The sequence below is a fragment of the Anomaloglossus baeobatrachus genome, chromosome 1, assembly GCF_048569485.1.
Source record: "Anomaloglossus baeobatrachus isolate aAnoBae1 chromosome 1, aAnoBae1.hap1, whole genome shotgun sequence".
Taxonomy (NCBI): domain Eukaryota; kingdom Metazoa; phylum Chordata; class Amphibia; order Anura; family Aromobatidae; genus Anomaloglossus; species Anomaloglossus baeobatrachus.
The window spans coordinates 321,974,247-322,001,395 of NC_134353.1; the positions used below are offsets into that span (position 1 = coordinate 321,974,247).

Sequence of the window (27,149 nt, forward strand, 5' to 3'; positions counted from 1 at the left end):
TTTGGTTTTGTTTGTGTACAGTCCTAAGCAAAAAGGAACATCTCGGAAGGTTCTTCGAAATGCATAGTGAGATGTTCTTCCTAAATGTGCTAAATGGGCTGCTCTGCACGAGCCTGGGTAGCTCAGTCGGTAGAGTATCAGACTTTTAATCTGAGGGTCCAGGGTTCAAGTCCCTGTTCAGGCGCCTTTCCTTTTACCATAAACCTAGCACGTACCTTGACTTCGTTCTTAGGTGATTCTTGAGTGTGCATGAGGATTAAGCATTGTTCTGGTTATTACATGACTTGTATCCAGCATTATTTCCCTCCGTTGAGTCTGTTTCTAACTTTCAGTCTTCTCTGAGCTGGTGGGTGGGGACTTGCATTTGTGATGTCTTTCAGAAACCGCACACAGAAATTGAAGAATCCTTGTTTTGTTTTTCTCTGTAAAAGTATGTGAGACATTACACAGCCCTAATGATCTGTGTGGCAGTGAATTGAGTTTGGAAAAAAAGCTTAAACAGTTGCTTAATACTGCAGCTGCACCTGACTATACTTAGCCAATTCTTATTGTCTTTGACGATGCTGCTTACTCCTTTTCCCCACTTTTGCCTCCATAGAGAATACCAGGAGATATAACCTGGCACTTGCTTTCTGTGGCAGAATGTGTGCGGACTTTGGTTTTGTTTGTGTACAGTCCTAAGCAAAAAGGAACATCTCGGAAGGTTCTTCGAAATGCATAGTGAGATGTTCTTCCTAAATGTGCTAAATGGGCTGCTCTGCACGAGCCTGGGTAGCTCAGTCGGTAGAGCATCAGACTTTTAATCTGAGGGTCCAGGGTTCAAGTCCCTGTTAAGGCGCCTTGCCTTTTACCATAAACCTAGCACGTACCTTGACTTCGTTCTTAGGTGATTCTTGAGTGTGCATGAGGATTAAGCGTTGTTCTGGTTATTACATGACTTGTATCCAGCATTATTTCCCTCCGTTGAGTCTGTCTCTAACTTTCAGTCTTCTCTGAGCTGGTGGGTGGGGACTTGCATTTGTGATGTCTTTCAGAAACCGCACACAGAAATTGAAGAATCCTTGTTTTGTTTTTCTCTGTAAAAGTATGTGAGACATTACACAGCCCTAATGATCTGTGTGGCAGTGAATTGAGTTTGGAAAAAAAGCTTAAACAGTTGCTTAATACTGCAGCTGCACCTGACTATACTTAGCCAATTCTTATTGTCTTTGACGATGCTGCTTACTCCTTTTCCCCACTTTTGCCTCCATAGAGAATACCAGGAGATATAACCTGGCACTTGCTTTCTGTGGCAGAATGTGTGCAGACTTTGGTTTTGTTTGTGTACAGTCCTAAGCAAAAAGGAACATCTCGGAAGGTTCTTCGAAATGCATAGTGAGATGTTCTTCCTAAATGTGCTAAATAGGCTGCTCTGCACGAGCCTGGGTAGCTCAGTCGGTAGAGCATCAGACTTTTAATCTGAGGGTCCAGGGTTCAAGTCCCTGTTCAGGCGCCTTGCCTTTTACCATAAACCTAGCACGTACCTTGACTTCGTTCTTAGGTGATTCTTGAGTGTGCATGAGGATTAAGCGTTGTTCTGGTTATTACATGACTTGTATCCAGCATTATTTCCCTCCGTTGAGTCTGTCTCTAACTTTCAGTCTTCTCTGAGCTGGTGGGTGGGGACTTGCATTTGTGATGTCTTTCAGAAACCGCACACAGAAATTGAAGAATCCTTGTTTTGTTTTTCTCTGTAAAAGTATGTGAGACATTACACAGCCCTAATGATCTGTGTGGCAGTGAATTGAGTTTGGAAAAAAAGCTTAAACAGTTGCTTAATACTGCAGCTGCACCTGACTATACTTAGCCAATTCTTATTGTCTTTGACGATGCTGCTTACTCCTTTTCCCCACTTTTGCCTCCATAGAGAATACCAGGAGATATAACCTGGCACTTGCTTTCTGTGGCAGAATGTGTGCGGACTTTGGTTTTGTTTGTGTACAGTCCTAAGCAAAAAGGAACATCTCGGAAGGTTCTTCGAAATGCATAGTGAGATGTTCTTCCTAAATGTGCTAAATGGGCTGCTCTGCACGAGCCTGGGTAGCTCAGTCGGTAGAGCATCAGACTTTTAATCTGAGGGTCCAGGGTTCAAGTCCCTGTTCAGGCGCCTTGCCTTTTACCATAAACCTAGCACGTACCTTGACTTCGTTCTTAGGTGATTCTTGAGTGTGCATGAGGATTAAGCGTTGTTCTGGTTATTACATGACTTGTATCCAGCATTATTTCCCTCCGTTGAGTCTGTCTCTAACTTTCAGTCTTCTCTGAGCTGGTGGGTGGGGACTTGCATTTGTGATGTCTTTCAGAAACCGCACACAGAAATTGAAGAATCCTTGTTTTGTTTTTCTCTGTAAAAGTATGTGAGACATTACACAGCCCTAATGATCTGTGTGGCAGTGAATTGAGTTTGGAAAAAAAGCTTAAACAGTTGCTTAATACTGCAGCTGCACCTGACTATACTTAGCCAATTCTTATTGTCTTTGACGATGCTGCTTACTCCTTTTCCCCACTTTTGCCTCCATAGAGAATACCAGGAGATATAACCTGGCACTTGCTTTCTGTGGCAGAATGTGTGCGGACTTTGGTTTTGTTTGTGTACAGTCCTAAGCAAAAAGGAACATCTCGGAAGGTTCTTCGAAATGCATAGTGAGATGTTCTTCCTAAATGTGCTAAATGGGCTGCTCTGCACGAGCCTGGGTAGCTCAGTCGGTAGAGCATCAGACTTTTAATCTGAGGGTCCAGGGTTCAAGTCCCTGTTAAGGCGCCTTGCCTTTTACCATAAACCTAGCACGTACCTTGACTTCGTTCTTAGGTGATTCTTGAGTGTGCATGAGGATTAAGCGTTGTTCTGGTTATTACATGACTTGTATCCAGCATTATTTCCCTCCGTTGAGTCTGTCTCTAACTTTCAGTCTTCTCTGAGCTGGTGGGTGGGGACTTGCATTTGTGATGTCTTTCAGAAACCGCACACAGAAATTGAAGAATCCTTGTTTTGTTTTTCTCTGTAAAAGTATGTGAGACATTACACAGCCCTAATGATCTGTGTGGCAGTGAATTGAGTTTGGAAAAAAAGCTTAAACAGTTGCTTAATACTGCAGCTGCACCTGACTATACTTAGCCAATTCTTATTGTCTTTGACGATGCTGCTTACTCCTTTTCCCCACTTTTGCCTCCATAGAGAATACCAGGAGATATAACCTGGCACTTGCTTTCTGTGGCAGAATGTGTGCGGACTTTGGTTTTGTTTGTGTACAGTCCTAAGCAAAAAGGAACATCTCGGAAGGTTCTTCGAAATGCATAGTGAGATGTTCTTCCTAAATGTGCTAAATGGGCTTCTCTGCACGAGCCTGGGTAGCTCAGTCGGTAGAGCATCAGACTTTTAATCTGAGGGTCCAGGGTTCAAGTCCCTGTTCAGGCGCCTTGCCTTTTACCATAAACCTAGCACGTACCTTGACTTCGTTCTTAGGTGATTCTTGAGTGTGCATGAGGATTAAGCGTTGTTCTGGTTATTAGATGACTTGTATCCAGCATTATTTCCCTCCGTTGAGTCTGTCTCTAACTTTCAGTCTTCTCTGAGCTGGTGGGTGGGGACTTGCATTTGTGATGTCTTTCAGAAACCGCACACAGAAATTGAAGAATCCTTGTTTTGTTTTTCTCTGTAAAAGTATGTGAGACATTACACAGCCCTAATGATCTGTGTGGCAGTGAATTGAGTTTGGAAAAAAAGCTTAAACAGTTGCTTAATACTGCAGCTGCACCTGACTATACTTAGCCAATTCTTATTGTCTTTGACGATGCTGCTTACTCCTTTTCCCCACTTTTGCCTCCATAGAGAATACCAGGAGATATAACCTGGCACTTGCTTTCTGTGGCAGAATGTGTGCGGACTTTGGTTTTGTTTGTGTACAGTCCTAAGCAAAAAGGAACATCTCGGAAGGTTCTTCGAAATGCATAGTGAGATGTTCTTCCTAAATGTGCTAAATGGGCTGCTCTGCACGAGCCTGGGTAGCTAAGTCGGTAGAGCATCAGACTTTTAATCTGAGGGTCCAGGGTTCAAGTCCCTGTTAAGGCGCCTTGCCTTTTACCATAAACCTAGCACGTACCTTGACTTCGTTCTTAGGTGATTCTTGAGTGTGCATGAGGATTAAGCGTTGTTCTGGTTATTACATGACTTGTATCCAGCATTATTTCCCTCCTTTGAGTCTGTCTCTAACTTTCAGTCTTCTCTGAGCTGGTGGGTGGGGACTTGCATTTGTGATGTCTTTCAGAAACCGCACACAGAAATTGAAGAATCCTTGTTTTGTTTTTCTCTGTAAAAGTATGTGAGACATTACACAGCCCTAATGATCTGTGTGGCAGTGAATTGAGTTTGGAAAAAAAGCTTAAACAGTTGCTTAATACTGCAGCTGCACCTGACTATACTTAGCCAATTCTTATTGTCTTTGACGATGCTGCTTACTCCTTTTCCCCACTTTTGCCTCCATAGAGAATACCAGGAGATATAACCTGGCACTTGCTTTCTGTGGCAGAATGTGTGCGGACTTTGGTTTTGTTTGTGTACAGTCCTAAGCAAAAAGGAACATCTCGGAAGGTTCTTCGAAATGCATAGTGAGATGTTCTTCCTAAATGTGCTAAATGGGCTTCTCTGCTCGAGCCTGGGTAGCTCAGTCGGTAGAGCATCAGACTTTTAATCTGAGGGTCCAGGGTTCAAGTCCCTGTTCAGGCGCCTTGCCTTTTACCATAAACCTAGCACGTACCTTGACTTCGTTCTTAGGTGATTCTTGAGTGTGCATGAGGATTAAGCGTTGTTCTGGTTATTAGATGACTTGTATCCAGCATTATTTCCCTCCGTTGAGTCTGTCTCTAACTTTCAGTCTTCTCTGAGCTGGTGGGTGGGGACTTGCATTTGTGATGTCTTTCAGAAACCGCACACAGAAATTGAAGAATCCTTGTTTTGTTTTTCTCTGTAAAAGTATGTGAGACATTACACAGCCCTAATGATCTGTGTGGCAGTGAATTGAGTTTGGAAAAAAAGCTTAAACAGTTGCTTAATACTGCAGCTGCACCTGACTATACTTAGCCAATTCTTATTGTCTTTGACGATGCTGCTTACTCCTTTTCCCCACTTTTGCCTCCATAGAGAATACCAGGAGATATAACCTGGCACTTGCTTTCTGTGGCAGAATGTGTGCGGACTTTGGTTTTGTTTGTGTACAGTCCTAAGCAAAAAGGAACATCTCGGAAGGTTCTTCGAAATGCATAGTGAGATGTTCTTCCTAAATGTGCTAAATGGGCTTCTCTGCACGAGCCTGGGTAGCTCAGTCGGTAGAGCATCAGACTTTTAATCTGAGGGTCCAGGGTTCAAGTCCCTGTTCAGGCGCCTTGCCTTTTACCATAAACCTAGCACGTACCTTGACTTCGTTCTTAGGTGATTCTTGAGTGTGCATGAGGATTAAGCGTTGTTCTGGTTATTAGATGACTTGTATCCAGCATTATTTCCCTCCGTTGAGTCTGTCTCTAACTTTCAGTCTTCTCTGAGCTGGTGGGTGGGGACTTGCATTTGTGATGTCTTTCAGAAACCGCACACAGAAATTGAAGAATCCTTGTTTTGTTTTTCTCTGTAAAAGTATGTGAGACATTACACAGCCCTAATGATCTGTGTGGCAGTGAATTGAGTTTGGAAAAAAAGCTTAAACAGTTGCTTAATACTGCAGCTGCACCTGACTATACTTAGCCAATTCTTATTGTCTTTGACGATGCTGCTTACTCCTTTTCCCCACTTTTGCCTCCATAGAGAATACCAGGAGATATAACCTGGCACTTGCTTTCTGTGGCAGAATGTGTGCGGACTTTGGTTTTGTTTGTGTACAGTCCTAAGCAAAAAGGAACATCTCGGAAGGTTCTTCGAAATGCATAGTGAGATGTTCTTCCTAAATGTGCTAAATGGGCTGCTCTGCACGAGCCTGGGTAGCTAAGTCGGTAGAGCATCAGACTTTTAATCTGAGGGTCCAGGGTTCAAGTCCCTGTTAAGGCGCCTTGCCTTTTACCATAAACCTAGCACGTACCTTGACTTCGTTCTTAGGTGATTCTTGAGTGTGCATGAGGATTAAGCGTTGTTCTGGTTATTACATGACTTGTATCCAGCATTATTTCCCTCCGTTGAGTCTGTCTCTAACTTTCAGTCTTCTCTGAGCTGGTGGGTGGGGACTTGCATTTGTGATGTCTTTCAGAAACCGCACACAGAAATTGAAGAATCCTTGTTTTGTTTTTCTCTGTAAAAGTATGTGAGACATTACACAGCCCTAATGATCTGTGTGGCAGTGAATTGAGTTTGGAAAAAAAGCTTAAACAGTTGCTTAATACTGCAGCTGCACCTGACTATACTTAGCCAATTCTTATTGTCTTTGACGATGCTGCTTACTCCTTTTCCCCACTTTTGCCTCCATAGAGAATACCAGGAGATATAACCTGGCACTTGCTTTCTGTGGCAGAATGTGTGCGGACTTTGGTTTTGTTTGTGTACAGTCCTAAGCAAAAAGGAACATCTCGGAAGGTTCTTCGAAATGCATAGTGAGATGTTCTTCCTAAATGTGCTAAATGGGCTTCACTGCACGAGCCTGGGTAGCTCAGTCGGTAGAGCATCAGACTTTTAATCTGAGGGTCAAGGGTTCAAGTCCCTGTTCAGGCGCCTTGCCTTTTACCATAAACCTAGCACGTACCTTGACTTCGTTCTTAGGTGATTCTTGAGTGTGCATGAGGATTAAGCGTTGTTCTGGTTATTAGATGACTTGTATCCAGCATTATTTCCCTCCGTTGAGTCTGTCTCTAACTTTCAGTCTTCTCTGAGCTGGTGGGTGGGGACTTGCATTTGTGATGTCTTTCAGAAACCGCACACAGAAATTGAAGAATCCTTGTTTTGTTTTTCTCTGTAAAAGTATGTGAGACATTACACAGCCCTAATGATCTGTGTGGCAGTGAATTGAGTTTGGAAAAAAAGCTTAAACAGTTGCTTAATACTGCAGCTGCACCTGACTATACTTAGCCAATTCTTATTGTCTTTGACGATGCTGCTTACTCCTTTTCCCCACTTTTGCCTCCATAGAGAATACCAGGAGATATAACCTGGCACTTGCTTTCTGTGGCAGAATGTGTGCGGACTTTGGTTTTGTTTGTGTACAGTCCTAAGCAAAAAGGAACATCTCGGAAGGTTCTTCGAAATGCATAGTGAGATGTTCTTCCTAAATGTGCTAAATGGGTTGCTCTGCACGAGCCTGGGTAGCTCGGTCGGTAGAGCATCAGACTTTTAATCTGAGGGTCCAGGGTTCAAGTCCCTGTTCAGGCGCCTTGCCTTTTACCATAAACCTAGCACGTACCTTGACTTCGTTCTTAGGTGATTCTTGAGTGTGCATGAGGATTAAGCGTTGTTCTGGTTATTACATGACTTGTATCCAGCATTATTTCCCTCCGTTGTCCGTTGAGTCTGTCTCTAACTTTCAGTCTTCTCTGAGCTGGTGGGTGGGGACTTGCATTTGTGATGTCTTTCAGAAACCGCACACAGAAATTGAAGAATCCTTGTTTTGTTTTTCTCTGTAAAAGTATGTGAGACATTACACAGCCCTAATGATCTGTGTGGCAGTGAATTGAGTTTGGAAAAAAAGCTTAAACAGTTGCTTAATACTGCAGCTGCACCTGACTATACTTAGCCAATTCTTATTGTCTTTGACGATGCTGCTTACTCCTTTTCCCCACTTTTGCCTCCATAGAGAATACCAGGAGATATAACCTGGCACTTGCTTTCTGTGGCAGAATGTGTGCGGACTTTGGTTTTGTTTGTGTACAGTCCTAAGCAAAAAGGAACATCTCGGAAGGTTCTTCGAAATGCATAGTGAGATGTTCTTCCTAAATGTGCTAAATGGGCTGCTCTGCACGAGCCTGGGTAGCTCAGTCGGTAGAGCATCAGACTTTTAATCTGAGGGTCCAGGGTTCAAGTCCCTGTTCAGGCGCCTTGCCTTTTACCATAAACCTAGCACGTACCTTGACTTCGTTCTTAGGTGATTCTTGAGTGTGCATGAGGATTAAGCGTTGTTCTGGTTATTACATGACTTGTATCCAGCATTATTTCCCTCCGTTGAGTCTGTCTCTAACTTTCAGTCTTCTCTGAGCTGTTGGGTGGGGACTTGCATTTGTGATGTCTTTCAGAAACCGCACACAGAAATTGAAGAATCCTTGTTTTGTTTTTCTCTGTAAAAGTATGTGAGACATTACACAGCCCTAATGATCTGTGTGGCAGTGAATTGAGTTTGGAAAAAAAGCTTAAACAGTTGCTTAATACTGCAGCTGCACCTGACTATACTTAGCCAATTCTTATTGTCTTTGACGATGCTGCTTACTCCTTTTCCCCACTTTTGCCTCCATAGAGAATACCAGGAGATATAACCTGGCACTTGCTTTCTGTGGCAGAATGTGTGCGGACTTTGGTTTTGTTTGTGTACAGTCCTAAGCAAAAAGGAACATCTCGGAAGGTTCTTCGAAATGCATAGTGAGATGTTCTTCCTAAATGTGCTAAATGGGCTGCTCTGCACGAGCCTGGGTAGCTCAGTCGGTAGAGCATCAGACTTTTAATCTGAGGGTCCAGGGTTCAAGTCCCTGTTCAGGCGCCTTGCCTTTTACCATAAACCTAGCACGTACCTTGACTTCGTTCTTAGGTGATTCTTGAGTGTGCATGAGGATTAAGCGTTGTTCTGGTTATTACATGACTTGTATCCAGCATTATTTCCCTCCGTTGAGTCTGTCTCTAACTTTCAGTCTTCTCTGAGCTGGTGGGTGGGGACTTGCATTTGTGATGTCTTTCAGAAACCGCACACAGAAATTGAAGAATCCTTGTTTTGTTTTTCTCTGTAAAAGTATGTGAGACATTACACAGCCCTAATGATCTGTGTGGCAGTGAATTGAGTTTGGAAAAAAAGCTTAAACAGTTGCTTAATACTGCAGCTGCACCTGACTATACTTAGCCAATTCTTATTGTCTTTGACGATGCTGCTTACTCCTTTTCCCCACTTTTGCCTCCATAGAGAATACCAGGAGATATAACCTGGCACTTGCTTTCTGTGGCAGAATGTGTGCGGACTTTGGTTTTGTTTGTGTACAGTCCTAAGCAAAAAGGAACATCTCGGAAGGTTCTTCGAAATGCATAGTGAGATGTTCTTCCTAAATGTGCTAAATGGGCTGCTCTGCACGAGCCTGGGTAGCTCGGTCGGTAGAGCATCAGACTTTTAATCTGAGGGTCCAGGGTTCAAGTCCCTGTTCAGGCGCCTTGCCTTTTACCATAAACCTAGCACGTACCTTGACTTCGTTCTTAGGTGATTCTTGAGTGTGCATGAGGATTAAGCGTTGTTCTGGTTATTACATGACTTGTATCCAGCATTATTTCCCTCCGTTGAGTCTGTCTCTAACTTTCAGTCTTCTCTGAGCTGGTGGGTGGGGACTTGCATTTGTGATGTCTTTCAGAAACCGCACACAGAAATTGAAGAATCCTTGTTTTGTTTTTCTCTGTAAAAGTATGTGAGACATTACACAGCCCTAATGATCTGTGTGGCAGTGAATTGAGTTTGGAAAAAAAGCTTAAACAGTTGCTTAATACTGCAGCTGCACCTGACTATACTTAGCCAATTCTTATTGTCTTTGACGATGCTGCTTACTCCTTTTCCCCACTTTTGCCTCCATAGAGAATACCAGGAGATATAACCTGGCACTTGCTTTCTGTGGCAGAATGTGTGCGGACTTTGGTTTTGTTTGTGTACAGTCCTAAGCAAAAAGGAACATCTCGGAAGGTTCTTCGAAATGCATAGTGAGATGTTCTTCCTAAATGTGCTAAATGGGCTGCTCTGCACGAGCCTGGGTAGCTCAGTCGGTAGAGCATCAGACTTTTAATCTGAGGGTCCAGGGTTCAAGTCCCTGTTCAGGTGCCTTGCCTTTTACCATAAACCTAGCACGTACCTTGACTTCGTTCTTAGGTGATTCTTGAGTGTGCATGAGGATTAAGCGTTGTTCTGGTTATTACATGACTTGTATCCAGCATTATTTCCCTCCGTTGAGTCTGTCTCTAACTTTCAGTCTTCTCTGAGCTGGTGGGTGGGGACTTGCATTTGTGATGTCTTTCAGAAACCGCACACAGAAATTGAAGAATCCTTGTTTTGTTTTTCTCTGTAAAAGTATGTGAGACATTACACAGCCCTAATGATCTGTGTGGCAGTGAATTGAGTTTGGAAAAAAAGCTTAAACAGTTGCTTAATACTGCAGCTGCACCTGACTATACTTAGCCAATTCTTATTGTCTTTGACGATGCTGCTTACTCCTTTTCCCCACTTTTGCCTCCATAGAGAATACCAGGAGATATAACCTGGCACTTGCTTTCTGTGGCAGAATGTGTGCGGACTTTGGTTTTGTTTGTGTACAGTCCTAAGCAAAAAGGAACATCTCGGAAGGTTCTTCGAAATGCATAGTGAGATGTTCTTCCTAAATGTGCTAAATGGGCTGCTCTGCACGAGCCTGGGTAGCTCGGTCGGTAGAGCATCAGACTTTTAATCTGAGGGTCCAGGGTTCAAGTCCCTGTTCAGGCGCCTTGCCTTTTACCATAAACCTAGCACGTACCTTGACTTCGTTCTTAGGTGATTCTTGAGTGTGCATGAGGATTAAGCGTTGTTCTGGTTATTACATGACTTGTATCCAGCATTATTTCCCTCCGTTGAGTCTGTCTCTAACTTTCAGTCTTCTCTGAGCTGGTGGGTGGGGACTTGCATTTGTGATGTCTTTCAGAAACCGCACACAGAAATTGAAGAATCCTTGTTTTGTTTTTCTCTGTAAAAGTATGTGAGACATTACACAGCCCTAATGATCTGTGTGGCAGTGAATTGAGTTTGGAAAAAAAGCTTAAACAGTTGCTTAATACTGCAGCTGCACCTGACTATACTTAGCCAATTCTTATTGTTTTTGACGATGCTGCTTACTCCTTTTCCCCACTTTTGCCTCCATAGAGAATACCAGGAGATATAACCTGGCACTTGCTTTCTGTGGCAGAATGTGTGCGGACTTTGGTTTTGTTTGTGTACAGTCCTAAGCAAAAAGGAACATCTCGGAAGGTTCTTCGAAATGCATAGTGAGATGTTCTTCCTAAATGTGCTAAATGGGCTGCTCTGCACGAGCCTGGGTAGCTCAGTCGGTAGAGCATCAGACTTTTAATCTGAGGGTCCAGGGTTCAAGTCCCTGTTCAGGCGCCTTGCCTTTTACCATAAACCTAGCACGTACCTTGACTTCGTTCTTAGGTGATTCTTGAGTGTGCATGAGGATTAAGCGTTGTTCTGGTTATTACATGACTTGTATCCAGCATTATTTCCCTCCGTTGAGTCTGTCTCTAACTTTCAGTCTTCTCTGAGCTGGTGGGTGGGGACTTGCATTTGTGATGTCTTTCAGAAACCGCACACAGAAATTGAAGAATCCTTGTTTTGTTTTTCTCTGTAAAAGTATGTGAGACATTACACAGCCCTAATGATCTGTGTGGCAGTGAATTGAGTTTGGAAAAAAAGCTTAAACAGTTGCTTAATACTGCAGCTGCACCTGACTATACTTAGCCAATTCTTATTGTCTTTGACGATGCTGCTTACTCCTTTTCCCCACTTTTGCCTCCATAGAGAATACCAGGAGATATAACCTGGCACTTGCTTTCTGTGGCAGAATGTGTGCGGACTTTGGTTTTGTTTGTGTACAGTCCTAAGCAAAAAGGAACATCTCGGAAGGTTCTTCGAAATGCATAGTGAGATGTTCTTCCTAAATGTGCTAAATGGGCTGCTCTGCACGAGCCTGGGTAGCTCGGTCGGTAGAGCATCAGACTTTTAATCTGAGGGTCCAGGGTTCAAGTCCCTGTTCAGGCGCCTTGCCTTTTACCATAAACCTAGCACGTACCTTGACTTCGTTCTTAGGTGATTCTTGAGTGTGCATGAGGATTAAGCGTTGTTCTGGTTATTACATGACTTGTATCCAGCATTATTTCCCTCCGTTGAGTCTGTCTCTAACTTTCAGTCTTCTCTGAGCTGGTGGGTGGGGACTTGCATTTGTGATGTCTTTCAGAAACCGCACACAGAAATTGAAGAATCCTTGTTTTGTTTTTCTCTGTAAAAGTATGTGAGACATTACACAGCCCTAATGATCTGTGTGGCAGTGAATTGAGTTTGGAAAAAAAGCTTAAACAGTTGCTTAATACTGCAGCTGCACCTGACTATACTTAGCCAATTCTTATTGTTTTTGACGATGCTGCTTACTCCTTTTCCCCACTTTTGCCTCCATAGAGAATACCAGGAGATATAACCTGGCACTTGCTTTCTGTGGCAGAATGTGTGCGGACTTTGGTTTTGTTTGTGTACAGTCCTAAGCAAAAAGGAACATCTCGGAAGGTTCTTCGAAATGCATAGTGAGATGTTCTTCCTAAATGTGCTAAATGGGCTGCTCTGCACGAGCCTGGGTAGCTCAGTCGGTAGAGCATCAGACTTTTAATCTGAGGGTCCAGGGTTCAAGTCCCTGTTCAGGCGCCTTGCCTTTTACCATAAACCTAGCACGTACCTTGACTTCGTTCTTAGGTGATTCTTGAGTGTGCATGAGGATTAAGCGTTGTTCTGGTTATTACATGACTTGTATCCAGCATTATTTCCCTCCGTTGAGTCTGTCTCTAACTTTCAGTCTTCTCTGAGCTGGTGGGTGGGGACTTGCATTTGTGATGTCTTTCAGAAACCGCACACAGAAATTGAAGAATCCTTGTTTTGTTTTTCTCTGTAAAAGTATGTGAGACATTACACAGCCCTAATGATCTGTGTGGCAGTGAATTGAGTTTGGAAAAAAAGCTTAAACAGTTGCTTAATACTGCAGCTGCACCTGACTATACTTAGCCAATTCTTATTGTTTTTGACGATGCTGCTTACTCCTTTTCCCCACTTTTGCCTCCATAGAGAATACCAGGAGATATAACCTGGCACTTGCTTTCTGTGGCAGAATGTGTGCGGACTTTGGTTTTGTTTGTGTACAGTCCTAAGCAAAAAGGAACATCTCGGAAGGTTCTTCGAAATGCATAGTGAGATGTTCTTCCTAAATGTGCTAAATGGGCTGCTCTGCACGAGCCTGGGTAGCTCAGTCGGTAGAGCATCAGACTTTTAATCTGAGGGTCCAGGGTTCAAGTCCCTGTTCAGGCGCCTTGCCTTTTACCATAAACCTAGCACGTACCTTGACTTCGTTCTTAGGTGATTCTTGAGTGTGCATGAGGATTAAGCGTTGTTCTGGTTATTACATGACTTGTATCCAGCATTATTTCCCTCCGTTGAGTCTGTCTCTAACTTTCAGTCTTCTCTGAGCTGGTGGGTGGGGACTTGCATTTGTGATGTCTTTCAGAAACCGCACACAGAAATTGAAGAATCCTTGTTTTGTTTTTCTCTGTAAAAGTATGTGAGACATTACACAGCCCTAATGATCTGTGTGGCAGTGAATTGAGTTTGGAAAAAAAGCTTAAACAGTTGCTTAATACTGCAGCTGCACCTGACTATACTTAGCCAATTCTTATTGTCTTTGACGATGCTGCTTACTCCTTTTCCCCACTTTTGCCTCCATAGAGAATACCAGGAGATATAACCTGGCACTTGCTTTCTGTGGCAGAATGTGTGCGGACTTTGGTTTTGTTTGTGTACAGTCCTAAGCAAAAAGGAACATCTCGGAAGGTTCTTCGAAATGCATAGTGAGATGTTCTTCCTAAATGTGCTAAATGGGCTGCTCTGCACGAGCCTGGGTAGCTCAGTCGGTAGAGCATCAGACTTTTAATCTGAGGGTCCAGGGTTCAAGTCCCTGTTCAGGCGCCTTGCCTTTTACCATAAACCTAGCACGTACCTTGACTTCGTTCTTAGGTGATTCTTGAGTGTGCATGAGGATTAAGCGTTGTTCTGGTTATTACATGACTTGTATCCAGCATTATTTCCCTCCGTTGAGTCTGTCTCTAACTTTCAGTCTTCTCTGAGCTGGTGGGTGGGGACTTGCATTTGTGATGTCTTTCAGAAACCGCACACAGAAATTGAAGAATCCTTGTTTTGTTTTTCTCTGTAAAAGTATGTGAGACATTACACAGCCCTAATGATCTGTGTGGCAGTGAATTGAGTTTGGAAAAAAAGCTTAAACAGTTGCTTTATACTGCAGCTGCACCTGACTATACTTAGCCAATTCTTATTGTCTTTGACGATGCTGCTTACTCCTTTTCCCCACTTCTGCCTCCATAGAGAATACCAGGAGATATAACCTGGCACTTGCTTTCTGTGGCAGAATGTGTGCGGACTTTGGTTTTGTTTGTGTACAGTCCTAAGCAAAAAGGAACATCTCGGAAGGTTCTTCGAAATGCATAGTGAGATGTTCTTCCTAAATGTGCTAAATGGGCTGCTCTGCACGAGCCTGGGTAGCTCAGTCGGTAGAGCATCAGACTTTTAATCTGAGGGTCCAGGGTTCAAGTCCCTGTTCAGGCGCCTTGCCTTTTACCATAACCTAGCACGTACCTTGACTTCGTTCTTAGGTGATTCTTGAGTGTGCATGAGGATTAAGCGTTGTTCTGGTTATTACATGACTTGTATCCAGCATTATTTCCCTCCGTTGAGTCTGTCTCTAACTTTCAGTCTTCTCTGAGCTGGTGGGTGGGGACTTGCATTTGTGATGTCTTTCAGAAACCGCACACAGAAATTGAAGAATCCTTGTTTTGTTTTTCTCTGTAAAAGTATGTGAGACATTACACAGCCCTAATGATCTGTGTGGCAGTGAATTGAGTTTGGAAAAAAAGCTTAAACAGTTGCTTAATACTGCAGCTGCACCTGACTATACTTAGCCAATTCTTATTGTCTTTGACGATGCTGCTTACTCCTTTTCCCCACTTTTGCCTCCATAGAGAATACCAGGAGATATAACCTGGCACTTGCTTTCTGTGGCAGAATGTGTGCGGACTTTGGTTTTGTTTGTGTACAGTCCTAAGCAAAAAGGAACATCTCGGAAGGTTCTTCGAAATGCATAGTGAGATGTTCTTCCTAAATGTGCTAAATGGGCTGCTCTGCACGAGCCTGGGTAGCTCAGTCGGTAGAGCATCAGACTTTTAATCTGAGGGTCCAGGGTTCAAGTCCCTGTTCAGGCGCCTTGCCTTTTACCATAAACCTAGCACGTACCTTGACTTCGTTCTTAGGTGATTCTTGAGTGTGCATGAGGATTAAGCGTTGTTCTGGTTATTACATGACTTGTATCCAGCATTATTTCCCTCCGTTGAGTCTGTCTCTAACTTTCAGTCTTCTCTGAGCTGGTGGGTGGGGACTTGCATTTGTGATGTCTTTCAGAAACCGCACACAGAAATTGAAGAATCCTTGTTTTGTTTTTCTCTGTAAAAGTATGTGAGACATTACACAGCCCTAATGATCTGTGTGGCAGTGAATTGAGTTTGGAAAAAAAGCTTAAACAGTTGCTTAATACTGCAGCTGCACCTGACTATACTTAGCCAATTCTTATTGTCTTTGACGATGCTGCTTACTCCTTTTCCCCACTTTTGCCTCCATAGAGAATACCAGGAGATATAACCTGGCACTTGCTTTCTGTGGCAGAATGTGTGCGGACTTTGGTTTTGTTTGTGTACAGTCCTAAGCAAAAAGGAACATCTCGGAAGGTTCTTCGAAATGCATAGTGAGATGTTCTTCCTAAATGTGCTAAATGGGCTGCTCTGCACGAGCCTGGGTAGCTCAGTCGGTAGAGCATCAGACTTTTAATCTGAGGGTCCAGGGTTCAAGTCCCTGTTCAGGCGCCTTGCCTTTTACCATAAACCTAGCACGTACCTTGACTTCGTTCTTAGGTGATTCTTGAGTGTGCATGAGGATTAAGCGTTGTTCTGGTTATTACATGACTTGTATCCAGCATTATTTCCCTCCGTTGAGTCTGTCTCTAACTTTCAGTCTTCTCTGAGCTGGTGGGTGGGGACTTGCATTTGTGATGTCTTTCAGAAACCGCACACAGAAATTGAAGAATCCTTGTTTTGTTTTTCTCTGTAAAAGTATGTGAGACATTACACAGCCCTAATGATCTGTGTGGCAGTGAATTGAGTTTGGAAAAAAAGCTTAAACAGTTGCTTAATACTGCAGCTGCACCTGACTATACTTAGCCAATTCTTATTGTCTTTGACGATGCTGCTTACTCCTTTTCCCCACTTTTGCCTCCATAGAGAATACCAGGAGATATAACCTGGCACTTGCTTTCTGTGGCAGAATGTGTGCGGACTTTGGTTTTGTTTGTGTACAGTCCTAAGCAAAAAGGAACATCTCGGAAGGTTCTTCGAAATGCATAGTGAGATGTTCTTCCTAAATGTGCTAAATGGGCTGCTCTGCATGAGCCTGGGTAGCTCAGTCGGTAGAGCATCAGACTTTTAATCTGAGGGTCCAGGGTTCAAGTCCCTGTTCAGGCGCCTTGCCCTTTACCATAAACCTAGCACGTACCTTGACTTCGTTCTTAGGTGATTCTTGAGTGTGCATGAGGATTAAGCGTTGTTCTGGTTATTACATGACTTGTATCCAGCATTATTTCCCTCCGTTGAGTCTGTCTCTAACTTTCAGTCTTCTCTGAGCTGGTGGGTGGGGACTTGCATTTGTGATGTCTTTCAGAAACCGCACACAGAAATTGAAGAATCCTTGTTTTGTTTTTCTCTGTAAAAGTATGTGAGACATTACACAGCCCTAATGATCTGTGTGGCAGTGAATTGAGTTTGGAAAAAAAGCTTAAACAGTTGCTTAATACTGCAGCTGCACCTGACTATACTTAGCCAATTCTTATTGTCTTTGACGATGCTGCTTACTCCTTTTCCCCACTTTTGCCTCCATAGAGAATACCAGGAGATATAACCTGGCACTTGCTTTCTGTGGCAGAATGTGTGCGGACTTTGGTTTTGTTTGTGTACAGTCCTAAGCAAAAAGGAACATCTCGGAAGGTTCTTCGAAATGCATAGTGAGATGTTCTTCCTAAATGTGCTAAATGGGCTGCTCTGCACGAGCCTGGGTAGCTCAGTCGGTAGAGCATCAGACTTTTAATCTGAGGGTCCAGGGTTCAAGTCCCTGTTCAGGCGCCTTGCCTTTTACCATAAACCTAGCACGTACCTTGACTTCGTTCTTAGGTGATTCTTGAGTGTGCATGAGGATTAAGCGTTGTTCTGGTTATTACATGACTTGTATCCAGCATTATTTCCCTCCGTTGAGTCTGTCTCTAACTTTCAGTCTTCTCTGAGCTGGTGGGTGGGGACTTGCATTTGTGATGTCTTTCAGAAACCGCACACAGAAATTGAAGAATCCTTGTTTTGTTTTTCTCTGTAAAAGTATGTGAGACATTACACAGCCCTAATGATCTGTGTGGCAGTGAATTGAGTTTGGAAAAAAAGCTTAAACAGTTGCTTAATACTGCAGCTGCACCTGACTATACTTAGCCAATTCTTATTGTCTTTGACGATGCTGCTTACTCCTTTTCCCCACTTTTGCCTCCATAGAGAATACCAGGAGATATAACCTGGCACTTGCTTTCTGTGGCAGAATGTGTGCGGACTTTGGTTTTGTTTGTGTACAGTCCTAAGCAAAAAGGAACATCTCGGAAGGTTCTTCGAAATGCATAGTGAGATGTTCTTCCTAAATGTGCTAAATGGGCTGCTCTGCACGAGCCTGGGTAGCTCAGTCGGTAGAGCATCAGACTTTTAATCTGAGGGTCCAGGGTTCAAGTCCCTGTTCAGGAGCCTTGCCTTTTACCATAAACCTAGCACGTACCTTGACTTCGTTCTTAGGTGATTCTTGAGTGTGCATGAGGATTAAGCGTTGTTCTGGTTATTACATGACTTGTATCCAGCATTATTTCCCTCCGTTGAGTCTGTCTCTAACTTTCAGTCTTCTCTGAGCTGGTGGGTGGGGACTTGCATTTGTGATGTCTTTCAGAAACCGCACACAGAAATTGAAGAATCCTTGTTTTGTTTTTCTCTGTAAAAGTATGTGAGACATTACACAGCCCTAATGATCTGTGTGGCAGTGAATTGAGTTTGGAAAAAAAGCTTAAACAGTTGCTTAATACTGCAGCTGCACCTGACTATACTTAGCCAATTCTTATTGTCTTTGACGATGCTGCTTACTCCTTTTCCCCACTTTTGCCTCCATAGAGAATACCAGGAGATATAACCTGGCACTTGCTTTCTGTGGCAGAATGTGTGCGGACTTTGGTTTTGTTTGTGTACAGTCCTAAGCAAAAAGGAACATCTCGGAAGGTTCTTCGAAATGCATAGTGAGATGTTCTTCCTAAATGTGCTAAATGGGCTGCTCTGCACGAGCCTGGGTAGCTCAGTCGGTAGAGCATCAGACTTTTAATCTGAGGGTCCAGGGTTCAAGTCCCTGTTCAGGCGCCTTGCCGTTTACCATAAACCTAGCACGTACCTTGACTTCGTTCTTAGGTGATTCTTGAGTGTGCATGAGGATTAAGCGTTGTTCTGGTTATTACATGACTTGTATCCAGCATTATTTCCCTCCGTTGAGTCTGTCTCTAACTTTCAGTCTTCTCTGAGCTGGTGGGTGGGGACTTGCATTTGTGATGTCTTTCAGAAACCGCACACAGAAATTGAAGAATCCTTGTTTTGTTTTTCTCTGTAAAAGTATGTGAGACATTACACAGCCCTAATGATCTGTGTGGCAGTGAATTGAGTTTGGAAAAAAAGCTTAAACAGTTGCTTAATACTGCAGCTGCACCTGACTATACTTAGCCAATTCTTATTGTCTTTGACGATGCTGCTTACTCCTTTTCCCCACTTTTGCCTCCATAGAGAATACCAGGAGATATAACCTGGCACTTGCTTTCTGTGGCAGAATGTGTGCGGACTTTGGTTTTGTTTGTGTACAGTCCTAAGCAAAAAGGAACATCTCGGAAGGTTCTTCGAAATGCATAGTGAGATGTTCTTCCTAAATGTGCTAAATGGGCTGCTCTGCACGAGCCTGGGTAGCTCAGTCGGTAGAGCATCAGACTTTTAATCTGAGGGTCCAGGGTTCAAGTCCCTGTTCAGGCGCCTTGCCTTTTACCATAAACCTAGCACGTACCTTGACTTCGTTCTTAGGTGATTCTTGAGTGTGCATGAGGATTAAGCGTTGTTCTGGTTATTACATGACTTGTATCCAGCATTATTTCCCTCCGTTGAGTCTGTCTCTAACTTTCAGTCTTCTCTGAGCTGGTGGGTGGGGACTTGCATTTGTGATGTCTTTCAGAAACCGCACACAGAAATTGAAGAATCCTTGTTTTGTTTTTCTCTGTAAAAGTATGTGAGACATTACACAGCCCTAATGATCTGTGTGGCAGTGAATTGAGTTTGGAAAAAAAGCTTAAACAGTTGCTTAATACTGCAGCTGCACCTGACTATACTTAGCCAATTCTTATTGTCTTTGACGATGCTGCTTACTCCTTTTCCCCACTTTTGCCTCCATAGAGAATACCAGGAGATATAACCTGGCACTTGCTTTCTGTGGCAGAATGTGTGCGGACTTTGGTTTTGTTTGTGTACAGTCCTAAGCAAAAAGGAACATCTCGGAAGGTTCTTCGAAATGCATAGTGAGATGTTCTTCCTAAATGTGCTAAATGGGCTGCTCTGCACGAGCCTGGGTAGCTCAGTCGGTAGAGCATCAGACTTTTAATCTGAGGGTCCAGGGTTCAAGTCCCTGTTCAGGCGCCTTGCCTTTTACCATAAACCTAGCACGTACCTTGACTTCGTTCTTAGGTGATTCTTGAGTGTGCATGAGGATTAAGCGTTGTTCTGGTTATTACATGACTTGTATCCAGCATTATTTCCCTCCGTTGAGTCTGTCTCTAACTTTCAGTCTTCTCTGAGCTGGTGGGTGGGGACTTGCATTTGTGATGTCTTTCAGAAACCGCACACAGAAATTGAAGAATCCTTGTTTTGTTTTTCTCTGTAAAAGTATGTGAGACATTACACAGCCCTAATGATCTGTGTGGCAGTGAATTGAGTTTGGAAAAAAAGCTTAAACAGTTGCTTAATACTGCAGCTGCACCTGACTATACTTAGCCAATTCTTATTGTCTTTGACGATGCTGCTTACTCCTTTTCCCCACTTTTGCCTCCATAGAGAATACCAGGAGATATAACCTGGCACTTGCTTTCTGTGGCAGAATGTGTGCGGACTTTGGTTTTGTTTGTGTACAGTCCTAAGCAAAAAGGAACATCTCGGAAGGTTCTTCGAAATGCATAGTGAGATGTTCTTCCTAAATGTGCTAAATGGGCTGCTCTGCACGAGCCTGGGTAGCTCAGTCGGTAGAGCATCAGACTTTTAATCTGAGGGTCCAGGGTTCAAGTCCCTGTTCAGGCGCCTTGCCTTTTACCATAAACCTAGCACGTACCTTGACTTCGTTCTTAGGTGATTCTTGAGTGTGCATGAGGATTAAGCGTTGTTCTGGTTATTACATGACTTGTATCCAGCATTATTTCCCTCCGTTGAGTCTGTCTCTAACTTTCAGTCTTCTCTGAGCTGGTGGGTGGGGACTTGCATTTGTGATGTCTTTCAGAAACCGCACACAGAAATTGAAGAATCCTTGTTTTGTTTTTCTCTGTAAAAGTATGTGAGACATTACACAGCCCTAATGATCTGTGTGGCAGTGAATTGAGTTTGGAAAAAAAGCTTAAACAGTTGCTTAATACTGCAGCTGCACCTGACTATACTTAGCCAATTCTTATTGTCTTTGACGATGCTGCTTACTCCTTTTCCCCACTTTTGCCTCCATAGAGAATACCAGGAGATATAACCTGGCACTTGCTTTCTGTGGCAGAATGTGTGCGGACTTTGGTTTTGTTTGTGTACAGTCCTAAGCAAAAAGGAACATCTCGGAAGGTTCTTCGAAATGCATAGTGAGATGTTCTTCCTAAATGTGCTAAATGGGCTGCTCTGCACGAGCCTGGGTAGCTCAGTCGGTAGAGCATCAGACTTTTAATCTGAGGGTCCAGGGTTCAAGTCCCTGTTCAGGCGCCTTGCCTTTTACCATAAACCTAGCACGTACCTTGACTTCGTTCTTAGGTGATTCTTGAGTGTGCATGAGGATTAAGCGTTGTTCTGGTTATTACATGACTTGTATCCAGCATTATTTCCCTCCGTTGAGTCTGTCTCTAACTTTCAGTCTTCTCTGAGCTGGTGGGTGGGGACTTGCATTTGTGATGTCTTTCAGAAACCGCACACAGAAATTGAAGAATCCTTGTTTTGTTTTTCTCTGTAAAAGTATGTGAGACATTACACAGCCCTAATGATCTGTGTGGCAGTGAATTGAGTTTGGAAAAAAAGCTTAAACAGTTGCTTAATACTGCAGCTGCACCTGACTATACTTAGCCAATTCTTATTGTCTTTGACGATGCTGCTTACTCCTTTTCCCCACTTTTGCCTCCATAGAGAATACCAGGAGATATAACCTGGCACTTGCTTTCTGTGGCAGAATGTGTGCGGACTTTGGTTTTGTTTGTGTACAGTCCTAAGCAAAAAGGAACATCTCGGAAGGTTCTTCGAAATGCATAGTGAGATGTTCTTCCTAAATGTGCTAAATGGGCTGCTCTGCACGAGCCTGGGTAGCTCAGTCGGTAGAGCATCAGACTTTTAATCTGAGGGTCCAGGGTTCAAGTCCCTGTTCAGGCGCCTTGCCTTTTACCATAAACCTAGCACGTACCTTGACTTCGTTCTTAGGTGATTCTTGAGTGTGCATGAGGATTAAGCGTTGTTCTGGTTATTACATGACTTGTATCCAGCATTATTTCCCTCCGTTGAGTCTGTCTCTAACTTTCAGTCTTCTCTGAGCTGGTGGGTGGGGACTTGCATTTGTGATGTCTTTCAGAAACCGCACACAGAAATTGAAGAATCCTTGTTTTGTTTTTCTCTGTAAAAGTATGTGAGACATTACACAGCCCTAATGATCTGTGTGGCAGTGAATTGAGTTTGGAAAAAAAGCTTAAACAGTTGCTTAATACTGCAGCTGCACCTGACTATACTTAGCCAATTCTTATTGTCTTTGACGATGATGCTTACTCCTTTTCCCCACTTTTGCCTCCATAGAGAATACCAGGAGATATAACCTGGCACTTGCTTTCTGTGGCAGAATGTGTGCGGACTTTGGTTTTGTTTGTGTACAGTCCTAAGCAAAAAGGAACATCTCGGAAGGTTCTTCGAAATGCATAGTGAGATGTTCTTCCTAAATGTGCTAAATGGGCTGCTCTGCACGAGCCTGGGTAGCTCAGTCGGTAGAGCATCAGACTTTTAATCTGAGGGTCCAGGGTTCAAGTCCCTGTTCAGGCGCCTTGCCTTTTACCATAAACCTAGCACGTACCTTGACTTCGTTCTTAGGTGATTCTTGAGTGTGCATGAGGATTAAGCGTTGTTCTGGTTATTACATGACTTGTATCCAGCATTATTTCCCTCCGTTGAGTCTGTCTCTAACTTTCAGTCTTCTCTGAGCTGGTGGGTGGGGACTTGCATTTGTGATGTCTTTCAGAAACCGCACACAGAAATTGAAGAATCCTTGTTTTGTTTTTCTCTGTAAAAGTATGTGAGACATTACACAGCCCTAATGATCTGTGTGGCAGTGAATTGAGTTTGGAAAAAAAGCTTAAACAGTTGCTTAATACTGCAGCTGCACCTGACTATACTTAGCCAATTCTTATTGTCTTTGACGATGCTGCTTACTCCTTTTCCCCACTTTTGCCTCCATAGAGAATACCAGGAGATATAACCTGGCACTTGCTTTCTGTGGCAGAATGTGTGCGGACTTTGGTTTTGTTTGTGTACAGTCCTAAGCAAAAAGGAACATCTCGGAAGGTTCTTCGAAATGCATAGTGAGATTTTCTTCCTAAATGTGCTAAATGGGCTGCTCTGCACGAGCCTGGGTAGCTCAGTCGGTAGAGCATCAGACTTTTAATCTGAGGGTCCAGGGTTCAAGTCCCTGTTCAGGCGCCTTGCCTTTTACCATAAACCTAGCACGTACCTTGACTTCGTTCTTAGGTGATTCTTGAGTGTGCATGAGGATTAAGCGTTGTTCTGGTTATTACATGACTTGTATCCAGCATTATTTCCCTCCGTTGAGTCTGTCTCTAACTTTCAGTCTTCTCTGAGCTGGTGGGTGGGGACTTGCATTTGTGATGTCTTTCAGAAACCGCACACAGAAATTGAAGAATCCTTGTTTTGTTTTTCTCTGTAAAAGTATGTGAGACATTACACAGCCCTAATGATCTGTGTGGCAGTGAATTGAGTTTGGAAAAAAAGCTTAAACAGTTGCTTAATACTGCAGCTGCACCTGACTATACTTAGCCAATTCTTATTGTCTTTGACGATGCTGCTTACTCCTTTTCCCCACTTTTGCCTCCATAGAGAATACCAGGAGATATAACCTGGCACTTGCTTTCTGTGGCAGAATGTGTGCGGACTTTGGTTTTGTTTGTGTACAGTCCTAAGCAAAAAGGAACATCTCGGAAGGTTCTTCGAAATGCATAGTGAGATGTTCTTCCTAAATGTGCTAAATGGGCTGCTCTGCACGAGCCTGGGTAGCTCAGTCGGTAGAGCATCAGACTTTTAATCTGAGGGTCCAGGGTTCAAGTCCCTGTTCAGGCGCCATGCCTTTTACCATAAACCTAACACGTACCTTGACTTCGTTCTTAGGTGATTCTTGAGTGTGCATGAGGATTAAGCGTTGTTCTGGTTATTACATGACTTGTATCCAACATTATTTCCCTCCGTTGAGTCTGTCTCTAACTTTCAGTCTTCTCTGAGCTGGTGGGTGGGGACTTGCATTTGTGATGTCTTTCAGAAACCGCACACAGAAATTGAAGAATCCTTGTTTTGTTTTTCTCTGTAAAAGTATGTGAGACATTACACAGCCCTAATGATCTGTGTGGCAGTGAATTGAGTTTGGAAAAAAAGCTTAAACAGTTGCTTAATACTGCAGCTGCACCTGACTATACTTAGCCAATTCTTATTGTCTTTGACGATGCTGCTTACTCCTTTTCCCCACTTTTGCCTCCATAGAGAATACCAGGAGATATAACCTGGCACTTGCTTTCTGTGGCAGAATGTGTGCGGACTTTGGTTTTGTTTGTGTACAGTCCTAAGCAAAAAGGAACATCTCGGAAGGTTCTTCGAAATGCATAGTGAGATGTTCTTCCTAAATGTGCTAAATGGGCTGCTCTGCACGAGCCTGGGTAGCTCAGTCGGTAGAGCATCAGACTTTTAATCTGAGGGTCCAGGGTTCAAGTCCCTGTTCAGGCGCCTTGCCTTTTACCATAAACCTAGCACGTACCTTGACTTCGTTCTTAGGTGATTCTTGAGTGTGCATGAGGATTAAGCGTTGTTCTGGTTATTACATGACTTGTATCCAGCATTATTTCCCTCCGTTGAGTCTGTCTCTAACTTTCAGTCTTCTCTGAGCTGGTGGGTGGGGACTTGCATTTGTGATGTCTTTCAGAAACCGCACACAGAAATTGAAGAATCCTTGTTTTGTTTTTCTCTGTAAAAGTATGTGAGACATTACACAGCCCTAATGATCTGTGTGGCAGTGAATTGAGTTTGGAAAAAAAGCTTAAACAGTTGCTTAATACTGCAGCTGCACCTGACTATACTTAGCCAATTCTTATTGTCTTTGACGATGCTGCTTACTCCTTTTCCCCACTTTTGCCTCCATAGAGAATACCAGGAGATATAACCTGGCACTTGCTTTCTGTGGCAGAATGTGTGCGGACTTTGGTTTTGTTTGTGTACAGTCCTAAGCAAAAAGGAACATCTCGGAAGGTTCTTCGAAATGCATAGTGAGATGTTCTTCCTAAATGTGCTAAATGGGCTGCTCTGCACGAGCCTGGGTAGCTCAGTCGGTAGAGCATCAGACTTTTAATCTGAGGGTCCAGGGTTCAAGTCCCTGTTCAGGCGCCTTGCCCTTTACCATAAACCTAGCACGTACCTTGACTTCGTTCTTAGGTGATTCTTGAGTGTGCATGAGGATTAAGCGTTGTTCTGGTTATTACATGACTTGTATCCAGCATTATTTCCCTCCGTTGAGTCTGTCTCTAACTTTCAGTCTTCTCTGAGCTGGTGGGTGGGGACTTGCATTTGTGATGTCTTTCAGAAACCGCACACAGAAATTGAAGAATCCTTGTTTTGTTTTTCTCTGTAAAAGTATGTGAGACATTACACAGCCCTAATGATCTGTGTGGCAGTGAATTGAGTTTGGAAAAAAAGCTTAAACAGTTGCTTAATACTGCAGCTGCACCTGACTATACTTAGCCAATTCTTATTGTCTTTGACGATGCTGCTTACTCCTTTTCCCCACTTTTGCCTCCATAGAGAATACCAGGAGATATAACCTGGCACTTGCTTTCTGTGGCAGAATGTGTGCGGACTTTGGTTTTGTTTGTGTACAGTCCTAAGCAAAAAGGAACATCTCGGAAGGTTCTTCGAAATGCATAGTGAGATGTTCTTCCTAAATGTGCTAAATGGGCTGCTCTGCACGAGCCTGGGTAGCTCAGTCGGTAGAGCATCAGACTTTTAATCTGAGGGTCCAGGGTTCAAGTCCCTGTTCAGGCGCCTTGCCTTTTACCATAAACCTAGCACGTACCTTGACTTCGTTCTTAGGTGATTCTTGAGTGTGCATGAGGATTAAGCGTTGTTCTGGTTATTACATGACTTGTATCCAGCATTATTTCCCTCCGTTGAGTCTGTCTCTAACTTTCAGTCTTCTCTGAGCTGGTGGGTGGGGACTTGCATTTGTGATGTCTTTCAGAAACCGCACACAGAAATTGAAGAATCCTTGTTTTGTTTTTCTCTGTAAAAGTATGTGAGACATTACACAGCCCTAATGATCTGTGTGGCAGTGAATTGAGTTTGGAAAAAAAGCTTAAACAGTTGCTTAATACTGCAGCTGCACCTGACTATACTTAGCCAATTCTTATTGTCTTTGACGATGCTGCTTACTCCTTTTCCCCACTTTTGCCTCCATAGAGAATACCAGGAGATATAACCTGGCACTTGCTTTCTGTGGCAGAATGTCTGCGGACTTTGGTTTTGTTTGTGTACAGTCCTAAGCAAAAAGGAACATCTCGGAAGGTTCTTCGAAATGCATAGTGAGATGTTCTTCCTAAATGTGCTAAATGGGCTGCTCTGCACGAGCCTGGGTAGCTCAGTCGGTAGAGCATCAGACTTTTAATCTGAGGGTCCAGGGTTCAAGTCCCTGTTCAGGCGCCTTGCCTTTTACCATAAACCTAGCACGTACCTTGACTTCGTTCTTAGGTGATTCTTGAGTGTGCATGAGGATTAAGCGTTGTTCTGGTTATTACATGACTTGTATCCAGCATTATTTCCCTCCGTTGAGTCTGTCTCTAACTTTCAGTCTTCTCTGAGCTGGTGGGTGGGGACTTGCATTTGTGATGTCTTTCAGAAACCGCACACAGAAATTGAAGAATCCTTGTTTTGTTTTTCTCTGTAAAAGTATGTGAGACATTACACAGCCCTAATGATCTGTGTGGCAGTGAATTGAGTTTGGAAAAAAAGCTTAAACAGTTGCTTAATACTGCAGCTGCACCTGACTATACTTAGCCAATTCTTATTGTCTTTGACGATGCTGCTTACTCCTTTTCCCCACTTTTGCCTCCATAGAGAATACCAGGAGATATAACCTGGCACTTGCTTTCTGTGGCAGAATGTGTGCGGACTTTGGTTTTGTTTGTGTACAGTCCTAAGCAAAAAGGAACATCTCGGAAGGTTCTTCGAAATGCATAGTGAGATGTTCTTCCTAAATGTGCTAAATGGGCTGCTCTGCACGAGCCTGGGTAGCTCAGTCGGTAGAGCATCAGACTTTTAATCTGAGGGTCCAGGGTTCAAGTCCCTGTTCAGGCGCCTTGCCTTTTACCATAAACCTAGCACGTACCTTGACTTCGTTCTTAGGTGATTCTTGAGTGTGCATGAGGATTAAGCGTTGTTCTGGTTATTACATGACTTGTATCCAGCATTATTTCCCTCCGTTGAGTCTGTCTCTAACTTT

At 43.4% G+C, this 27,149-nt stretch overlaps 42 non-coding genes across 42 annotated transcripts; all 42 read left to right on the top strand.

The window, feature by feature from the left end:
• Positions 1-111: 111 nt before the first annotated feature.
• Positions 112-184, top strand: TRNAK-UUU (transfer RNA lysine (anticodon UUU)). The gene has a single exon. It is a non-coding gene; the product is annotated as a tRNA-Lys (tRNA).
• A 581-nt stretch (positions 185-765) lies between these two features.
• Positions 766-838, top strand: TRNAK-UUU (transfer RNA lysine (anticodon UUU)). Its single transcript has one exon. It is a non-coding gene; the product is annotated as a tRNA-Lys (tRNA).
• A 581-nt stretch (positions 839-1,419) lies between these two features.
• On the top strand, positions 1,420-1,492 carry TRNAK-UUU (transfer RNA lysine (anticodon UUU)). The gene has a single exon. It is a non-coding gene; the product is annotated as a tRNA-Lys (tRNA).
• A 581-nt stretch (positions 1,493-2,073) lies between these two features.
• Positions 2,074-2,146, top strand: TRNAK-UUU (transfer RNA lysine (anticodon UUU)). The gene has a single exon. It is a non-coding gene; the product is annotated as a tRNA-Lys (tRNA).
• A 581-nt stretch (positions 2,147-2,727) lies between these two features.
• Positions 2,728-2,800, top strand: TRNAK-UUU (transfer RNA lysine (anticodon UUU)). Its single transcript has one exon. It is a non-coding gene; the product is annotated as a tRNA-Lys (tRNA).
• A 581-nt stretch (positions 2,801-3,381) lies between these two features.
• Positions 3,382-3,454, top strand: TRNAK-UUU (transfer RNA lysine (anticodon UUU)). Its single transcript has one exon. It is a non-coding gene; the product is annotated as a tRNA-Lys (tRNA).
• A 581-nt stretch (positions 3,455-4,035) lies between these two features.
• TRNAK-UUU (transfer RNA lysine (anticodon UUU)) lies at positions 4,036-4,108 on the top strand. Its single transcript has one exon. It is a non-coding gene; the product is annotated as a tRNA-Lys (tRNA).
• A 581-nt stretch (positions 4,109-4,689) lies between these two features.
• TRNAK-UUU (transfer RNA lysine (anticodon UUU)) lies at positions 4,690-4,762 on the top strand. Its single transcript has one exon. It is a non-coding gene; the product is annotated as a tRNA-Lys (tRNA).
• A 581-nt stretch (positions 4,763-5,343) lies between these two features.
• TRNAK-UUU (transfer RNA lysine (anticodon UUU)) lies at positions 5,344-5,416 on the top strand. The gene has a single exon. It is a non-coding gene; the product is annotated as a tRNA-Lys (tRNA).
• A 581-nt stretch (positions 5,417-5,997) lies between these two features.
• On the top strand, positions 5,998-6,070 carry TRNAK-UUU (transfer RNA lysine (anticodon UUU)). The gene has a single exon. It is a non-coding gene; the product is annotated as a tRNA-Lys (tRNA).
• Positions 6,071-6,651: 581 nt separating this feature from the next.
• TRNAK-UUU (transfer RNA lysine (anticodon UUU)) lies at positions 6,652-6,724 on the top strand. The gene has a single exon. It is a non-coding gene; the product is annotated as a tRNA-Lys (tRNA).
• A 581-nt stretch (positions 6,725-7,305) lies between these two features.
• On the top strand, positions 7,306-7,378 carry TRNAK-UUU (transfer RNA lysine (anticodon UUU)). Its single transcript has one exon. It is a non-coding gene; the product is annotated as a tRNA-Lys (tRNA).
• A 588-nt stretch (positions 7,379-7,966) lies between these two features.
• TRNAK-UUU (transfer RNA lysine (anticodon UUU)) lies at positions 7,967-8,039 on the top strand. Its single transcript has one exon. It is a non-coding gene; the product is annotated as a tRNA-Lys (tRNA).
• A 581-nt stretch (positions 8,040-8,620) lies between these two features.
• On the top strand, positions 8,621-8,693 carry TRNAK-UUU (transfer RNA lysine (anticodon UUU)). Its single transcript has one exon. It is a non-coding gene; the product is annotated as a tRNA-Lys (tRNA).
• A 581-nt stretch (positions 8,694-9,274) lies between these two features.
• TRNAK-UUU (transfer RNA lysine (anticodon UUU)) lies at positions 9,275-9,347 on the top strand. The gene has a single exon. It is a non-coding gene; the product is annotated as a tRNA-Lys (tRNA).
• A 581-nt stretch (positions 9,348-9,928) lies between these two features.
• Positions 9,929-10,001, top strand: TRNAK-UUU (transfer RNA lysine (anticodon UUU)). The gene has a single exon. It is a non-coding gene; the product is annotated as a tRNA-Lys (tRNA).
• Positions 10,002-10,582: 581 nt separating this feature from the next.
• TRNAK-UUU (transfer RNA lysine (anticodon UUU)) lies at positions 10,583-10,655 on the top strand. The gene has a single exon. It is a non-coding gene; the product is annotated as a tRNA-Lys (tRNA).
• Positions 10,656-11,236: 581 nt separating this feature from the next.
• TRNAK-UUU (transfer RNA lysine (anticodon UUU)) lies at positions 11,237-11,309 on the top strand. Its single transcript has one exon. It is a non-coding gene; the product is annotated as a tRNA-Lys (tRNA).
• A 581-nt stretch (positions 11,310-11,890) lies between these two features.
• TRNAK-UUU (transfer RNA lysine (anticodon UUU)) lies at positions 11,891-11,963 on the top strand. Its single transcript has one exon. It is a non-coding gene; the product is annotated as a tRNA-Lys (tRNA).
• A 581-nt stretch (positions 11,964-12,544) lies between these two features.
• On the top strand, positions 12,545-12,617 carry TRNAK-UUU (transfer RNA lysine (anticodon UUU)). The gene has a single exon. It is a non-coding gene; the product is annotated as a tRNA-Lys (tRNA).
• A 581-nt stretch (positions 12,618-13,198) lies between these two features.
• On the top strand, positions 13,199-13,271 carry TRNAK-UUU (transfer RNA lysine (anticodon UUU)). The gene has a single exon. It is a non-coding gene; the product is annotated as a tRNA-Lys (tRNA).
• Positions 13,272-13,852: 581 nt separating this feature from the next.
• TRNAK-UUU (transfer RNA lysine (anticodon UUU)) lies at positions 13,853-13,925 on the top strand. Its single transcript has one exon. It is a non-coding gene; the product is annotated as a tRNA-Lys (tRNA).
• Positions 13,926-14,506: 581 nt separating this feature from the next.
• TRNAK-UUU (transfer RNA lysine (anticodon UUU)) lies at positions 14,507-14,579 on the top strand. The gene has a single exon. It is a non-coding gene; the product is annotated as a tRNA-Lys (tRNA).
• Positions 14,580-15,159: 580 nt separating this feature from the next.
• Positions 15,160-15,232, top strand: TRNAK-UUU (transfer RNA lysine (anticodon UUU)). The gene has a single exon. It is a non-coding gene; the product is annotated as a tRNA-Lys (tRNA).
• Positions 15,233-15,813: 581 nt separating this feature from the next.
• TRNAK-UUU (transfer RNA lysine (anticodon UUU)) lies at positions 15,814-15,886 on the top strand. Its single transcript has one exon. It is a non-coding gene; the product is annotated as a tRNA-Lys (tRNA).
• A 581-nt stretch (positions 15,887-16,467) lies between these two features.
• TRNAK-UUU (transfer RNA lysine (anticodon UUU)) lies at positions 16,468-16,540 on the top strand. Its single transcript has one exon. It is a non-coding gene; the product is annotated as a tRNA-Lys (tRNA).
• Positions 16,541-17,121: 581 nt separating this feature from the next.
• On the top strand, positions 17,122-17,194 carry TRNAK-UUU (transfer RNA lysine (anticodon UUU)). The gene has a single exon. It is a non-coding gene; the product is annotated as a tRNA-Lys (tRNA).
• Positions 17,195-17,775: 581 nt separating this feature from the next.
• On the top strand, positions 17,776-17,848 carry TRNAK-UUU (transfer RNA lysine (anticodon UUU)). The gene has a single exon. It is a non-coding gene; the product is annotated as a tRNA-Lys (tRNA).
• Positions 17,849-18,429: 581 nt separating this feature from the next.
• Positions 18,430-18,502, top strand: TRNAK-UUU (transfer RNA lysine (anticodon UUU)). Its single transcript has one exon. It is a non-coding gene; the product is annotated as a tRNA-Lys (tRNA).
• A 581-nt stretch (positions 18,503-19,083) lies between these two features.
• TRNAK-UUU (transfer RNA lysine (anticodon UUU)) lies at positions 19,084-19,156 on the top strand. The gene has a single exon. It is a non-coding gene; the product is annotated as a tRNA-Lys (tRNA).
• A 581-nt stretch (positions 19,157-19,737) lies between these two features.
• On the top strand, positions 19,738-19,810 carry TRNAK-UUU (transfer RNA lysine (anticodon UUU)). The gene has a single exon. It is a non-coding gene; the product is annotated as a tRNA-Lys (tRNA).
• A 581-nt stretch (positions 19,811-20,391) lies between these two features.
• Positions 20,392-20,464, top strand: TRNAK-UUU (transfer RNA lysine (anticodon UUU)). The gene has a single exon. It is a non-coding gene; the product is annotated as a tRNA-Lys (tRNA).
• A 581-nt stretch (positions 20,465-21,045) lies between these two features.
• Positions 21,046-21,118, top strand: TRNAK-UUU (transfer RNA lysine (anticodon UUU)). Its single transcript has one exon. It is a non-coding gene; the product is annotated as a tRNA-Lys (tRNA).
• A 581-nt stretch (positions 21,119-21,699) lies between these two features.
• On the top strand, positions 21,700-21,772 carry TRNAK-UUU (transfer RNA lysine (anticodon UUU)). Its single transcript has one exon. It is a non-coding gene; the product is annotated as a tRNA-Lys (tRNA).
• Positions 21,773-22,353: 581 nt separating this feature from the next.
• On the top strand, positions 22,354-22,426 carry TRNAK-UUU (transfer RNA lysine (anticodon UUU)). The gene has a single exon. It is a non-coding gene; the product is annotated as a tRNA-Lys (tRNA).
• Positions 22,427-23,007: 581 nt separating this feature from the next.
• TRNAK-UUU (transfer RNA lysine (anticodon UUU)) lies at positions 23,008-23,080 on the top strand. Its single transcript has one exon. It is a non-coding gene; the product is annotated as a tRNA-Lys (tRNA).
• A 581-nt stretch (positions 23,081-23,661) lies between these two features.
• Positions 23,662-23,734, top strand: TRNAK-UUU (transfer RNA lysine (anticodon UUU)). Its single transcript has one exon. It is a non-coding gene; the product is annotated as a tRNA-Lys (tRNA).
• A 581-nt stretch (positions 23,735-24,315) lies between these two features.
• On the top strand, positions 24,316-24,388 carry TRNAK-UUU (transfer RNA lysine (anticodon UUU)). Its single transcript has one exon. It is a non-coding gene; the product is annotated as a tRNA-Lys (tRNA).
• A 581-nt stretch (positions 24,389-24,969) lies between these two features.
• On the top strand, positions 24,970-25,042 carry TRNAK-UUU (transfer RNA lysine (anticodon UUU)). Its single transcript has one exon. It is a non-coding gene; the product is annotated as a tRNA-Lys (tRNA).
• A 581-nt stretch (positions 25,043-25,623) lies between these two features.
• Positions 25,624-25,696, top strand: TRNAK-UUU (transfer RNA lysine (anticodon UUU)). The gene has a single exon. It is a non-coding gene; the product is annotated as a tRNA-Lys (tRNA).
• A 581-nt stretch (positions 25,697-26,277) lies between these two features.
• On the top strand, positions 26,278-26,350 carry TRNAK-UUU (transfer RNA lysine (anticodon UUU)). Its single transcript has one exon. It is a non-coding gene; the product is annotated as a tRNA-Lys (tRNA).
• A 581-nt stretch (positions 26,351-26,931) lies between these two features.
• Positions 26,932-27,004, top strand: TRNAK-UUU (transfer RNA lysine (anticodon UUU)). The gene has a single exon. It is a non-coding gene; the product is annotated as a tRNA-Lys (tRNA).
• The last annotated feature ends 145 nt before the right edge of the window (positions 27,005-27,149 follow it).